We start from the raw sequence: 14,355 nt of genomic DNA, 5'->3' as shown, positions 1-14,355 counted from the left end.
TGAGGGCTCTTCAGTTAGCTTGTGGTGAATGCTACCAAGCCTGGGATTCACTCTTCAGGGAAGTGGGGTCCCCTCTGGCCCAGGCCATGTCCAGAAATGCCATCCAAGAGCCAAGGCCTGGAATCAGGGACCCCAAGGGCTTGATTGGTGCTATACCACATTGTGGTAGAGCTTGTACTTAAGATGCAAGACAAAGTCTCCACTTTTTCCTCTGCTTTTCTCAAGCAGAAGAAATCTCTTACCATAGCCACCACAGGTGGGAATGTGCTGGGTCTCACCTGAAGCCAGTGTGTCTCTGAGTCTCACCCAAGGCCCATGCCGTACTACCTAAGTATCACTATTGATTATTCAGGGTCTCAAGGGCTCTTTAGCCAGCAGATGATGCATCCTGCCAGGAATAGGTCCTTCCCTTCAAGGAATCAGGTTCCCTGTGGGTCCAGGGTGTGTCTAGAAATGTCATCTGGGGAGCTAGGGCCTGGAATGGGGGCCACAATTCTGACTAGTATTGTATCCGACTGTGGCTGAGCTGGTGTCCAAGGTGCAAGACAAAATTCCTCTTTACTCTTCCCTCTCCTCTCCTCTCAAGCGGAAAGGGAGTATTTGCACTACCTCCTTTTCAACACCAGGCAATACAGCTTGTGGCTCTTTTGTGACTTTTTTGGAGCCACAGCTGTGTTGCCTGGGGTTGGGGGACGGGTAGTGCAAGCACTCCCTTAGGTGCCCTGGCTTGTGTCTCAGTAAGTCTCATGACCGGCAAGTCCACTGGCTCCAAGCCCAGCTCAACACTAAAACTTGCAGTTCTTGGGGCCTAGACTGCCTTTACGGTTTATTTAGGGCCCCAGAGCACTTCAGCCCACAATGAGGAAGCTTGCTGGAACTCAAGTTCCAGCTGCTGGGATGGGTGATTCTCCTCTGGCTAGGGCTTGTCTGAATGCTCCCTCTGTAGATGGGTGTCAGCTAAGTTCAGCCCAGTTTTGCTTTATACTGTGACAGCACTGAGTTCAATGTAAAGTCTCACAGTCTCTGTGCTCTCACTCTCCCCAAGCACACAGATTTCTTCACACCACTTGGCTACTGTGATGGGATAGGGGAGGGGTAGCATCAACAATTCAAGACTCTTTCCTACTCTAAGTTTCTCTTTCAGAACTATGAAGTTAAAATCAGGTGCTGTGAGTGCTCACCTGATATTTGGTTCTTATAAAGGTGCTTTTTTTGTGTGTGTAGATAGTTGTTGAATTTGGTGTTCCTGCAGAGGGGATGATTGGTAGGACCTTCCATTCTGCCATCTTGCTCCACCCCTCGAGATTGCTTTTTTGATTTCTTTTTCAGATTGTTTGCTTTTGGCGTATAGAAATACTATTGATTTTTGTATGTTGATTTTTGTATCCTGCAACTTTACTGAGTTTATTAGCTCAAACAGTTTTTTTTTGGTGGAGTCTTTAGGTTTTTCTATGTATAAGATCATGTCATCTGCAAATAAGGCTAATTTGACTTCTTCCTTTCCAGTTTGCATTCTCTTTATTTCTTTTTCCTGTCTAATTGCTCCGGCCAGGACTTCCAGTATTATGTCGAATAACAGTAGTGAGAGTGGACATCCTTATCTTGTTCCAGTCCTTAGAGGAAAGGCATTTGATTTTTCCCCATTCAGTAGGAGTTAGGTGGTCATACACTATTTAAGTTTCCCAATTAAGAGTGATGATAATAGCTAGCACTTGTTGAATCCTTCCTATGTTCCAGGCATTTTACATGTATAAATTAATTTGATACTCAGATATCCCTTTGAATGAGGCATTATCATTATGTCCCCTTCTAACTCCGCCCTCATGTATAGATGAAGAAAGTAGACACAATGATTTTTCTCCCAATGTCACACACCCATTATAGGGTGCAACATTCTACTGTGGAATTGGGAATTGGAGTCTAGCCTTCTGGCTCTAGAGCCCATTCTCTGTATACTGTATAGCTACACTACATATATTTATATATATAAAAAACTATGAGTCGAGGGTTGCTGGGAAATGATGATACTTTGAATGGTTGGTGACTTGAGTATATTTATAGGTGGCACAATTTATGTTAAAGTAGCTTTTGTGAGCTGCTACATGGAATAAAAATTTATTGCTTAAACATTTTACATAAAGTTGTTTATGCCAATATAATCAGTGATGTGAGGAGCTATTGCCTGGAGCAGGCCAGCTGCTATTATTCAAAAGACCACATCAGGTGGTAGAACCTTAGTGAAATTTTTACCAGGGCCTGACTCAGTCTTTTGGTCTTAGAAACCTAATCTGATCAGTAGTGCCCCAGAGAAGAATAAAGTAGTTTGACAACCTTATAAACCTAATACGTAATGCCAGAATGCAAATTTATTAACATACTGGGAGAAAAAACTGTTACATAAACCAGTTGAACCATAATGATCAAGTCATTTTCTTTCAGGTGGTGGACCTAGATGGGAAACCCAAATTATAATCAAGAGATTTCTTGGTGAGCAACAGGCACCTTAAATATTTTTTGTTTTTTCACAACGTTTATCTATTTCAGAAATACCTCAGGTATGTCATCAACAATAGCTGCTATTGGCGTGTACTGTCAGTCTTTAAATTCTAAATAGCCTCCACCCCAGGGCCCCACCACCAGGGGCTCTGCTGCCATAGAAACAGTTGTTAACAAACATGGGTATTTTAGAGAATCTGTAGGTTCAGAATTGAGGAAAGGAAGAGTCCATGAAAAGCAGAGTTGCTAAAGGGTGCTAATTTCAAGGATAGACTCCTAAGTAGGATGGGTTTGCTTGAGTGGGGATTTCTGTACCTAAAATGTATTTCTGTAACACTGCCTGGGGACTTTTTTTTTTCACTTCTGTTACCGAGTCTGAAATTTCACCAAATAGAGTTTGATTTCTTAAAATTATAAATATTCATAAGTGGCAGATATTCTTAGTGGCTTCCATAATACCCATTCCCTATTGCTCACCTTAATTTTGTTAGGGCAGCAATGTGCCCAGCTTGAAATAAAAAATCGAATAGTTGAAACCAGTCATAACAATCCTGTTCTCCTTTGCCAGTGATTAGGAAGGGAAGCCTGCTGAGTTCAGGAAGGGCTTTTGCTTTCCTGATAAAGAGGACAGAGGTGGCTGGTACTTTACTCTTTCTCCTCTCTTTGTGCCTTAAATGGAATCATGAAGCCGGGAGCTATAGCAGGCATCTTGTAACCATGAGATGACAAGCATGAGGCTAAAATATTCTCACAAGCTGTGGACCTTGGAGTAGATGGACAGAAAGAGACTGGGGCATTGTTGAACAGCAGTTCTGGCTTTGGACTACCTACCTCCAGACTTAACAGAGACAGATGAGAGGAAAGTTATTACCCTTGTTATATGACAGCAAGGCATTTGATTAACTTGTGCCTGCCATTCCATGGCAGGCTGGCTCTGTGGAAATGGAGGCTATAATATAAGGAGAAGCAATAGGAAAAATCTGGAATATTGGCTTGTTTTAATTACTTCTTGTGACTTTTCAGTAGGATCCTATAGAAGGGGATGAACTCAAATTAGTGCTCCTCAGCATTGAACGCGCAGTGGTGGTGGTGGGGATGCAGTTCGCCATAGAAGTATTCTGCCTTTAGCTCCTGCTCTAAATTGACAAAGAACCTCATAATTTGGAATTTTGCAGGGATTAGTGTACCTCTCCACCTAAAGCTATTGTTAGAATTGCCTCAAGTCTATTGTAAGACTTCATAGGTCAGCAGCTAAGAGATGAGAATCCCCAGGCCTAAAGATTATTTGGAAGTGGTTTTTTTTTTAGCTATGGTTATTCACACAAGGAGTTGATGTGAAGCAAATAAAACAGAAGTTTTTCCCTCCAAGCAATTGTCATATCCACCACTCTAAGTCAAACCAGTGTGAAGTGGGCTGCAAAAGCTTTGGAGCCCCTGGGAAGGGTGTCTGTTTAGAAACTACCTTAGATGTCGCCAAAGAGGGCAATGACAAAGCAGATGCTCCTGAGACTTATAGCAGGACCTAGCAGATTGACTAACCAGGGAATTTACTTTACTGCCTGCCAAGGAATCTGCTGTTTCTGTCCTTAAGATAATGGTGTGGATTGTGGGCTGTTGACAATGTGTGCTTCCCATTATTCCCTTTTCTGAATGGGAATTTTAATGGGGTTACTCTGTTCTTTCTTTTTCACAGTTATATTAACAAAGGAGGATGGCTTAGAGATAGATATCTTTTGCCTCTTCAGATGGTCAGATAGGAATTGCCATATTTGCACTTGATATAGCAGATAGAAAATCACGCAGGGATTCTGTTTAAAGCTGTTTGCAGTAATTGGATGAGACAGTAGGGTTGTCTTTCTTTAGGAGAGAATGAGTATGTTCTGTTTAATGCATAGGTGTGAGAAGAAGTGTGTATGTGCGTGTTGGGTTGAGGACTGTGACAGACACTATTGGTTATCCAATCCAATATCTATTCCTTATTTTCACCATAAAAATTAGAAAAGTTAAATACTAGATTTTTAAAACTTATTGCTACAGTGGCCATGTAATACAATTCTAGTCCATGAGTCTGCTGGGGGACTTCACGGAAGGCTTTCCTCTTTTCTGATAAAAGGGTCAGACAGGGCTGGGGGGTAACCCCTTTTCTGGGTTTGACCTTAGATGTGATGCTTAAAGCTGAAGTGACCATCTTGGAACCATTAGGCAATAAAAATGAGTACAAAAAGTTAACACATTTAGGATGGTGGAGAAAAAATACTGAAAATATTGATGACATCATTGATTAGTGAACCAACTTTAGCTGTTGCTCTGTTCAAGATTTTGTGTCTTGTGAGAAATTTATCCATATTTGTTTATGCTGTTGTGAACTGGGTTGACTGTTACTTACAACCTAAAGCTTTCTAAACTGATACATTATAAAAGTCTCTTTTATATGCTACAATATCAGGTACATTTTTGTTTTTAACCATGATGTCCTATTAGTAAATAATGGTTATATGAAGTAAGGGCAAGCCTTATTTGTTTATTTTTTGAAATACAGATGTGATTTCATTATGTTTCCCAGGCTGATCTTGAACTCCTGGCCTCCAGGTATCTTCCTGCCTTGGTCCCCTAATGTGCTAGGATGACAGGCGGAGCCACCACAACTGGCCGGGAAAAGCTTTTGGGGAAAAACAAACAAACTAAAACAAAACAAAACAAAAAAACTTTTACAGTAGGCTGATTCAATTCACATGTAAAATTGCATTTTTGAGGTGTTACTATTGACAGACATCTTCTTGATACATAGCCCAGTTTACATTTTACTTTTAGGAGTAGAATGTCAGCATAGCTAAGACTTGCACCTTAATATAATTAGGGAATATCTTCTGAAAATTGGTTTCCCATGTAGTAAGAAATGCTACAAACTTTTACAACCAAATAGAAGTCTTCAGAAAGAAATTGCTGAGTCCAGTATGATAGGTTCAATATAGTCATGGCTTTTGAATAAGATAGTATTTTAGTTCTGCATCACTGACTGCTGGGGAATGTTTATTACTTCCAAAGTGATATTTTACTCTAACTGCCTTATATCAGAACATCTACTTTTACTTTCAGTTGTCCTTTTAAATGTTTTTGTTCATCATTTCAGAAAATTTTTTGTTCCAATTGTTGACTCAATCATATGAGGTTTAAGATTTTACTTTTCTATTTTTGCCTTTCTAAAAATTAATTCATGGTAATAGCCATTTGTGCCAGCTTTTTATATCACAAGGAGATGCTTAAACAACAACCAAAGGAAAATATGTGGCAAAGAAGAATAGATATTTTTATGTGGATGTAGTTTATAGAAAAATTATATTTGGCCTTCAAAGAAAGTTTTTAAGATTTTATGTTTGTTATTTATTCACATACTGACAAGTTGTGATCAAAATAATTTTCCTAGAAAAGTAGTCTGAAGTTTTTTCATTTTGTTTATGCTAAATTCTAAAACCAAAAGCTTTTAAAAATAATCGGAAAGGTCCTGACACTGAATATTCTGTTATTTATTAAATGCCTAAGACATGATTTGGGGGGTATTGAGATCTAATGGTCTCTACTGTGGTTTTCTTGGTGGCTTTATACACAATATTTTGCCATTCTTTTCTGATGTACCCTGAGTCAGGTCTCACAAAAACTAACAATATTGTAAGACTTGCAAAGTCAGCATCTAAGGTGATTCTTAAATGTATGATAAGGGTATTTTCAACCAATTGACTGGAAAATCTTTTTGGTCTATTTCTACTGATACTTGAACACTCTATTGAAGTGGTTTGAAACAAACCTTAAAGCTTGAGCTTTTTCTTGATTTAAATTACTCTTATTTTTAAGAATGTATTGTTATTAGCATGGTGGCTCTGTGCCTAGCGTATAAAGTCTTATTAGTGGGTAATTCTCCTCTCTACTTCTTGTTTACCCTGTGTGCTGGCTTTTCTTGAGTAATGTATGCCATACATATGCTCATTTTCTTTCATCATTGAAAGCATTTATCTGTGAATAATTACAGCTTTATTCTTCCTTTCCAATTTTCAGGGGTTTTATTTATTTATTTATTTGAGACAGAGTCTCACTCGGTCACCCAGGCTGGAATGCAATGGCACGATCTTGGCTCACTGCAACCTCTGCCTCCTGGGTTCAAGTGATTCTCCTGCCTCAGCCTCCCAAGTAGCTGGGATTACAGGCATGTGCCACCACATCCAGCTAATCTTTGGAGAGACGGAATCTTGCTCTGTCGCCCAGGCTGGAGTGCTGGAGTGCAGTGGTGCAATCTTGGCTGACTGCAACCTCCACCTCCTGAGTTCAAGCAATTCTCCTGCCTCAGCCTCCCGAGTAGCTGGGACTACAGGAGCATGCTGCCATGCCTGGCTGATTTATTTTGTATTTTAATAGAGATGGGGTTTCACCATGTTGCCCAGGTTGGTCTTGAACTCCCGACCTCAGATGATCCACCTGCCTCGGCCTCCCAAACTGCTGGGATTATAGGCATGAGCCACTGTGCCCAGCCCCAATTTTTATGTTTTATATTTCTTTTTATTGTCCTAATGTGCTAGTTAAGACCTCCAGTATAGTGGTGATAGAAATAGTGAAATTGGACTTCTTTGCCTTGTTTCTAATCTTAGGGGAAAGGCTTTCAATATTTCAACGTGAAATATGATGCTAATTGTAGGTTTTTAGTAGTTACTCTTTATAAGCTTAAGCAATTTCCCCTAGTTTGTGGAGATTTTTTTTCCCTCGTGAATGGGTATTGAAGTTTTATCAGATGCCTTTTTTGAATCTATTGAGGTGACAATATAATCTTTGTCTTTTATTTTGTTAATGTGGTGAATTGTATTAATTCACACATATTAGACCAACCATGCTGATAAACCCTACTGGTCATGATATATTATCCTTTTACTATATCACTAGATTCGATTTGCTAATTTTTTAAGGATTTTTTTGGTCTATGTTCATGAGGATTAATAGTAATTTTCTTTTCTTTAATTTCTTGTCAAGTTTTGGCATCAAGGTTATGTTGGCTTCAGAAAAATGAGTTGGGAAATGTTCATTCTTCAGTATCTAAAAGATTGTGTATAATGTTATCTCTTTTTCCTGAAATGTTTGGTGGAATTCACCAGTGAAGCCATCCAGGCATAGTGTTTCCTTTGTGGAAAGATTTTAAATTAGAGATTCAAATTTGTTTATTTTTGCTTTGTTACTGTGCCTTTGAGGTGTTATTCATAAAATCTTTTCCCAGACCAGTGTCCTGAAGTCTTTCCCCTATGTTGCCTTGCAGTAGTTTCATAGATTGAGGTTTTTCATTTAGATTGTTAATCCATTTTGAGTTGCTTTTTTTTATAAGGTTAGAGGGTGGGGGACTAGTTTCATCCTTCTGCATATTCCTATCTAGTTTTCCCAGCACTATTTATTGAAGAGATTGTCCTTTCCCCAATGAGGGTCCTTGATGCCTTTGTGAAAAATCAGGTGGCTGTAGAAGCATAGGTTCTTTAATTCTGGGTTCTGTATTCTGTTCCATTGGTCTATGTGTCTGTTTTTATGCCAGAACCATGCTGTTTTGGTTACTATAGTTTTGTAGTATATTTTGAAGTTGTAGCATGATGGCTGCAGCTTTGTTTTTGTTTGTTTGTTTGTTTGTTTGTTGTTGTTGTTTTTGAGACAGAGTCTCACTCTGTTGCCTAGGCTGGAGTGCAGTGGTGCGATCTTGGCTCATTGCAACCTCCGCCTCCTGGGTTCAAGCAATTCTGCCTCAGCCTCCTGAGTAGCTGGGACTACAAGGTGTATGCCACCACACCTGGCTAATTTTTTGTATTTTTAGTAGAAGCGGGGTTTCACCGTGTTAGCCAGGATGGTCTTGATCTCCTGACCTTGTGATCCACCCGCCTTGGCCTCCCAAAGTGCTGGGATTACAGACATGAGCCACCATGCCTGGCCTGCAGCTTTGTTCTTTTTGCTCAGGACTGCTTTATCTGTTTTGAGTCTTTTAGGATTTCTTTTGCTATTTATGTGAAGAATGTAATTGGTATTTTGATAGGGATTGCATTGAATCTGTAGGTTTCCTTGGGTAGTATGATTATTTTAAACAATGTTAAACCTTCTGATCCATGAGCATATCTTCCCATTTGTTTGTGTCCTCTTCAATTTATTTCATCAGCATTTTATAGTTTTCGTTGTAGGGATCCTTTACTTCTTTGGTTAAATTTATTCCTAGGTATTTTATGTTTTTGTAGTTATTGTAAATGGAATTGTCTTGATTCCTTTTTCAGTTTAGTTAATCATCCATGTACAGAAATACTGCTGATTTTTATATGTCGATGTTTGTATTCTGCAACTTTACTAAATTCATTTATTAGTTTTAAGAGTTTTTTGGTAGAGTCTTCAGGTTTTCCTATATAGAAGATCATGTCATCTGCAAACAGGAACAGTTTGATTTCCTCCTTTCTAATTTGGATGCCCTTTATTTCTTTCTCTTGTCTAATTGCTGTACATAGCACTTCTAGTACTATGTTGAATAACAGTGGTGAGAGTGGGCATCTTTGTCTTCTTCCAGTCCATCTGGTATGATGTTAGCTGTGGGTTTATTATATATGGCCTTTATTTTGTTAAGGTATTTTCCTTCTATACCTAATTTCATGAGAGTTTTTAATTATGAAGGGATGTTGAATTTTATCAAATGCTCTTTTCTGCACCTGTTGACGTGATCGTATGGTTTTTCTCCTTCATTCTGTTGATTATAATGTATCATATTGATTGATTTGCATATGTTGAACCATACTTGCATTCCTGACATAAATCCCACTTGATCAGGTGTATTATCTTTTTTATGTATTTTGATTTGGCTTGCTAGTATTTTGTTGAGGAATTTTACATCTATGTTCATTGGAGGATTTATCCTGTAGTTTCTCTTTCTGTTGTGTTCTTGTCTGGTTTTGCTATCACAGTTATGTGGGATATCACAGTTATGCTGTGCTATCACAGTTTTTTTTTTTTTTTTTTTTTTGGAGGAGGAGTCTCACTCTGCCACCCAGGCTGGAGTGCAGTGGCACATCTCAGTTCACTGCAACCTACCTTCCCCTCCCGGGTTCAGGCAATTCTCCTGCCTCAGCCTCCCAAGTAGCTGGGATTACAGGTGCAGGCCATCGTGCCTGGCTAATGTGTGTATTTTTAATAGAGAGGGGAATTCACTACATTGGCCAGGCTGGTCTCAAACTCCTGGCCTTAAGTGATCCACCCACCTCAACCTCCCAAAGTGCTGGGATTACAGGCGTGAGCCACCACACCCAGCTGGAATCACTTTTTTTTTAAACAGTTTGAGAAGAATTACTTTTAATTCTTCTTTAAAGGTTCATTACAGTTCAATGGTGAAGTCATCTGGTTCTAGATTTTTCTGTCAGGAGACTGTTTTATTACTGCTTTACTTTTATTACTTGTTATTGGTCTGTTTAGGTTTTCCATTTCTTCTTGGTTCCATCTTGGTAGGTTGTATATATCCAAGACCTCATCTATTTCCTCTAGGTTTTCAAATTTATTGGCATGTAGTTGTTCATGATCCTTTGTATTTCTGTGGTATCTGTTTTGATGTCTCATTTTTCATTTCTGATTTTTTTTATTTGGGTTTTCTTTTTTCTTAGTTTAGCTACTGATTTGTCAATTTTGTTTATCTTTTCAAATAACCAATTTTCATTTCATTGGTCTTTTGTATTTTTTCTCTCAATTTTATTTATTTCTGCTCTGATCTTTATTTCTTCTACTAATTTTGAGTTTGATTTTTTTCTTATTTTTTTAGTTCCTTGAGATGCATCATTAAATTGTTTATTTGAAATCTTTGTAGTTTTTTGTGTAGACATTTATTACTATAAACCTGCCCCTTAATACTGCTTTTGCTGTGTCCCATAGGTTTTAGTATGTTGTGTTTCTATTTACATTTGTCTCATGGGACTTTCTGATTTCCTTATTTTCTTTTTTAATCCATTGGTCGTTCAGCAGGGTGGTGTTTAATTTCCATGTATTTGTATAGTTTTGAATGTTTCTCTTCTTGATTTGAAGTTTTATCCATTGTGGTAAAATAAGTTACTTGATATTTCAATTTTTTTAAAAATTTGAGACTTGTTTTGTGTCCTAATATGTTGTCAGTTTTGGAGAATGTTCCATGTGCTGATGAAAAAAATCAGTTGTTGGGTGAAACGTTCTGAAAATTATGTCCGTTTAGCCTATGGTGCAGTTTAAATCCAGTGTGTCTTTGTTGATTTTCTGGCTAGATGACCTGTTTAATGCTGAGAGTGGGTGTTGATGTCCCCAACTATTATTGTATTGAAGTCTGTCTCTCCCTTAAATCTAATAATATTTGCTTTATATATCTGGGTGCTCTGGTGCTTGGTGCATATATATATATATTTGACTGTTATATTCTCTTGCTGAATGGATCCATTGAGGATTATATGTTTCCTTTTTCTCTTTGTACAGCTTGCTTTATATATCTAGGTGCTTTGGTGCTGGGTGCATGTATATATTTACGACTGTTATATTCTCTTGCTGAATGGATCCATTGATGATTATATAATGTCTTTCTTTTTCTCTTTGTACAGCTTTTGACTTGAAATCTGTTTTGTCTAATATAGATATTCCTGCTTGTTTTTGGTTTTTGTTTATGGAATGTCTTTTTCCACCCCTTCACTTTCAGTCTATGTGAGTCTTTATGGATAAAGGGAGTTTCTTATAGGCAGTATATAGTTGGTTCTTGTTTTTATTTTATTTTATTTTATTTTATTTTTGAGATGGAGTCTCGCTGTGTCCCTCAGGCTGGAGTACAGTGGCACAATCTCAGCTCACTGCAAGCTCTGCCTCCCGGGCTCATACCATTCTCCTGCCTCAGCTCCTGAGTAGCTAGGACTACAGGCACCCGCCACCATGCCCCACTATTTTTTTGTGTTTTTAGTAGAGACGGGGTTTCACCATGTTAGCCAGGATGGTCTCAATCTCCTGACCTCATGATCCACCCACCTCGGCCTCCCAAAGTGCTGGGATTACAGGCGTGAGCCACCACACCTGGCCTCTTGTTTTTATTTTTTATCCTTTTGGCCAATCTATATCTTTTAAATGGAGTATTTAATCCATTGGCATGCAAGGTTATTATTGATGAGGACCTCCTTCTGTTTTTATGTTTGTTTTCTGGTAGTTTTGTGTATCCTTTGTTTCTCTTTTTATTTATTTTTGCAATTGGTTGGTTTTCTGTAACGAAATGGTTTGAATCCTTTCTCTTTCTCCTTTGTATATCAATTCTACCAGTGAGTTGAATAGTTTCATGTTTTTATGAGTGTAGTAATTGTATTTTCCCTTCCACGTGTAAGATTCCCTTGAGCATTTCTTATATAGCCAGTCTAGTGGTGATGAATTCCCTTAGTTCTTGCTTGGCTGAAAGCAAAGATTTTATTTCTCCTTTATTCCTGAAGGATATCTTTGCTGGGTATAATACTCTTTGCTGATAGTTTTTTTCTTTCAGTACTTTGATTATATCCTATTTTCTCCTGGCCTGTAAGGTTTCTGCTGAGAAATCCACTCAAACTAATGGGAATTCCCTCATATGTGACTTAATTCTTTTCTCTTGCAGTTTTAGAATTCTTTGTCTTTGACTTTTGATAATTTGACTGTAATGTGCATTGAAGAGGACTTGTTTAGGTTGAATCTGTGTGGGATTATTTGAACTTTCTGGAATTGGATATCTGTCTCTCTCCCAAAACTTGTAAAGTCTTCAGCTGTTATTTCATTAAATATTTTTTCTGCATATTTAATGAAATACTAGCTTTTTTCCCCTTCTTTTCTTCTTCTGGAATGCCCATAATGCAAATAATTTTTCACTTAATGATGTCTCATATATCTTGGAGGCCTTTTTTTGGGTGTGTAGTGGGGGGCTGCCTGTGTTACTTCAAAAGACCTGTCTTCACATTCAGAAATTCCTTCTTCTGGCTCATCTAGTCTGTTTACTGATGCTCTCAATTGCATTTTTTTTTTTTTAATTTTTGAGACAAAGTCTCACTCTGTCACTCAGGCTGGAGTGCAGTGATGCGATTTTGGCTTACTGCAACCTCCACCTCCTGGGTTCAAGCAGTTTTCCTGCCTCAGCCTTCCAAGTAGCTGGGATTACAGGCACCCACCAGTATGCCAAGCTAATTTTTGTATTTTTTAGTAGAGACAGGGGTTCACCACATTGGCCAGGCTGGTCTTGAACTTTTGACCTCAAGTGATCTACCAGTCTTGGCCTCCCAAAAGTGCTGGGATTATAGGAGTCAGCCATTGTGCCCAGCCTCAATTGTATTTTTTATTTCATTAATTGAATCCTTCAGCTTCAGGATTTCTGTTTGATTCTTTTTTATGATATCCATTTCTTTATTGAATTTCTTATCTAAATAGTCAATTTTTAAAATTTCATTGTGTCGTCTATCTATATTCTCTTTTTTTTTGAGACAGACTCTCGCTCTGTCACCCAGGCTGGAATGCAGTGGCGTGATCTCAGCTCATTGCAAGCTCTGCCTGCCGGGTTCACACCATTCTCCTGCCTCTGCCTCCCGAGTAGCTGGGACTACAAGCGCCCGCCACCACGCCCAGCTAATTTTTTGTATTTTTAATAGAGACGGGGTTTCACCGTGTTAGCCAGGATGGTCTCGATCTCCTGACCTCGCGATCCACCTGCCTCAGCCTCCCAAAGTGCTGGGATTACAGGTGTGAGCCACCATGCCCAGCCCCTGTCTATCTATATTCTCTTATATCTCACTGAGTTTCCTTAAGTGTACTATTTTGAATTCTTTTTCTGGTATTTCATATAGTTCCTTATGATTGGAATCTTACTGGAGAATTACTGTGTTCTTCTGAAGGTGTCCTGTTTGCCTGCTTTTTCTGCCTATGTTTTTGTTGTTGTTGTTTGTTGTTTTTTGTTTGTTTTTGCTTACATTAATTTCTATGCATTTGGTGGAACAATTGCCCCCTCCAATTTTCTGAAGTAGGCTTCATATGGAAAGACTTATACACATAGATGGGTCTTGGGGTGTCAGTTTGGTGGGGTGCCTTGGTTTTGGGTCTAGATTATCATGTAGTATAGTCTCCATGTAGTTTCTTCAGCTGTAATCTGCACTATTAACATTTATGAGTGTCTCAGGAATCTAAGATGAGAGAGTTTGGCAGTGGTGGTGTGGCTTTGCTGAGAGCGAAGTTTTTTCTCAGATCAAGGTGCGAGTATGCACAGTGAGTCAGCCAACTTGAAGTCTTGCTGGGGTTGGGGCCTTGGAGTTGTTACTCTGGCTGGTGGCACAGGCACCTGGTTGCTCAGCCAGTCTGAGGTTATGCCTGCCAGGGGTGGCTTACAAGGCTATTTCTTAGACCTAAGGCATGGGTGCACAGCTGTTCAGCTGGCCTGAGGGCATGTCTGTCAGGGGTATCCCGGGTGGCTGTTTCTCAGGCCTGGGATGCAGATGCATGGCTTCTAAGCTGTCCTGGGTGTGTGTTTGTTCAAGTTTGCTCCTGGAGTTGTTTCTCTGGCCTAGGACGTGGGTGGCTTCTTGGGTGGCCTGGGTGCATGTCTGGTAGATGTGGCCAGGACTTGGGTACACAGCCACTCAGTCTGGGAGTGTGTCTGCCAGGTGCAGCCCCCAGGGCTATTTCTCAGGCCTAGGAAGTGGACATACAGCTACTCAGTCAGCCTGGGGGCATGCTAGCCAGGGGCAGCCTGCAGGGCTGTTTCTTAGGCCCAAGACTTACATGTTGGCAGCTTGGAGGCCTAGGGGCAGGTGAGCTAGGAGTAGCCCATGAATCTGTTTCTCAGGCTCTGATTGCAGGCATGGGGCCTTTGGGCAA

General features: G+C 39.4%; 1 protein-coding gene across 19 annotated transcripts in view; it reads left to right on the top strand.

Annotated features, from left to right (window-relative positions):
• NRG4 (neuregulin 4) overlaps positions 1–14,355 on the top strand; it is a 127,135-nt gene that overhangs the window by 21,258 nt on the left and 91,522 nt on the right. For 11 of the 19 annotated variants that reach the window (XM_063795270.1, XM_024349295.3, XM_063795271.1 and 8 more), the window contains one exon: positions 2,440–2,487. The exons of 7 other annotated variants lie outside the window; for them this stretch is intronic. The gene's annotated coding sequence lies outside the window, so the exon portion shown is untranslated. Of the gene's footprint in view, positions 1–2,439; positions 2,556–14,355 lie in introns of all 19 variants that reach the window. One more of the 19 variants, XM_063795277.1, reaches the window with a different exon arrangement.

Source organism: Pan troglodytes, chromosome 16 (genome assembly GCF_028858775.2).
Source record: "Pan troglodytes isolate AG18354 chromosome 16, NHGRI_mPanTro3-v2.0_pri, whole genome shotgun sequence".
Lineage (NCBI taxonomy): Eukaryota > Metazoa > Chordata > Mammalia > Primates > Hominidae > Pan > Pan troglodytes.
Note: the sequence above shows the minus strand (reverse complement) of the source record. Positions and strands in the feature narration are given on the sequence as shown.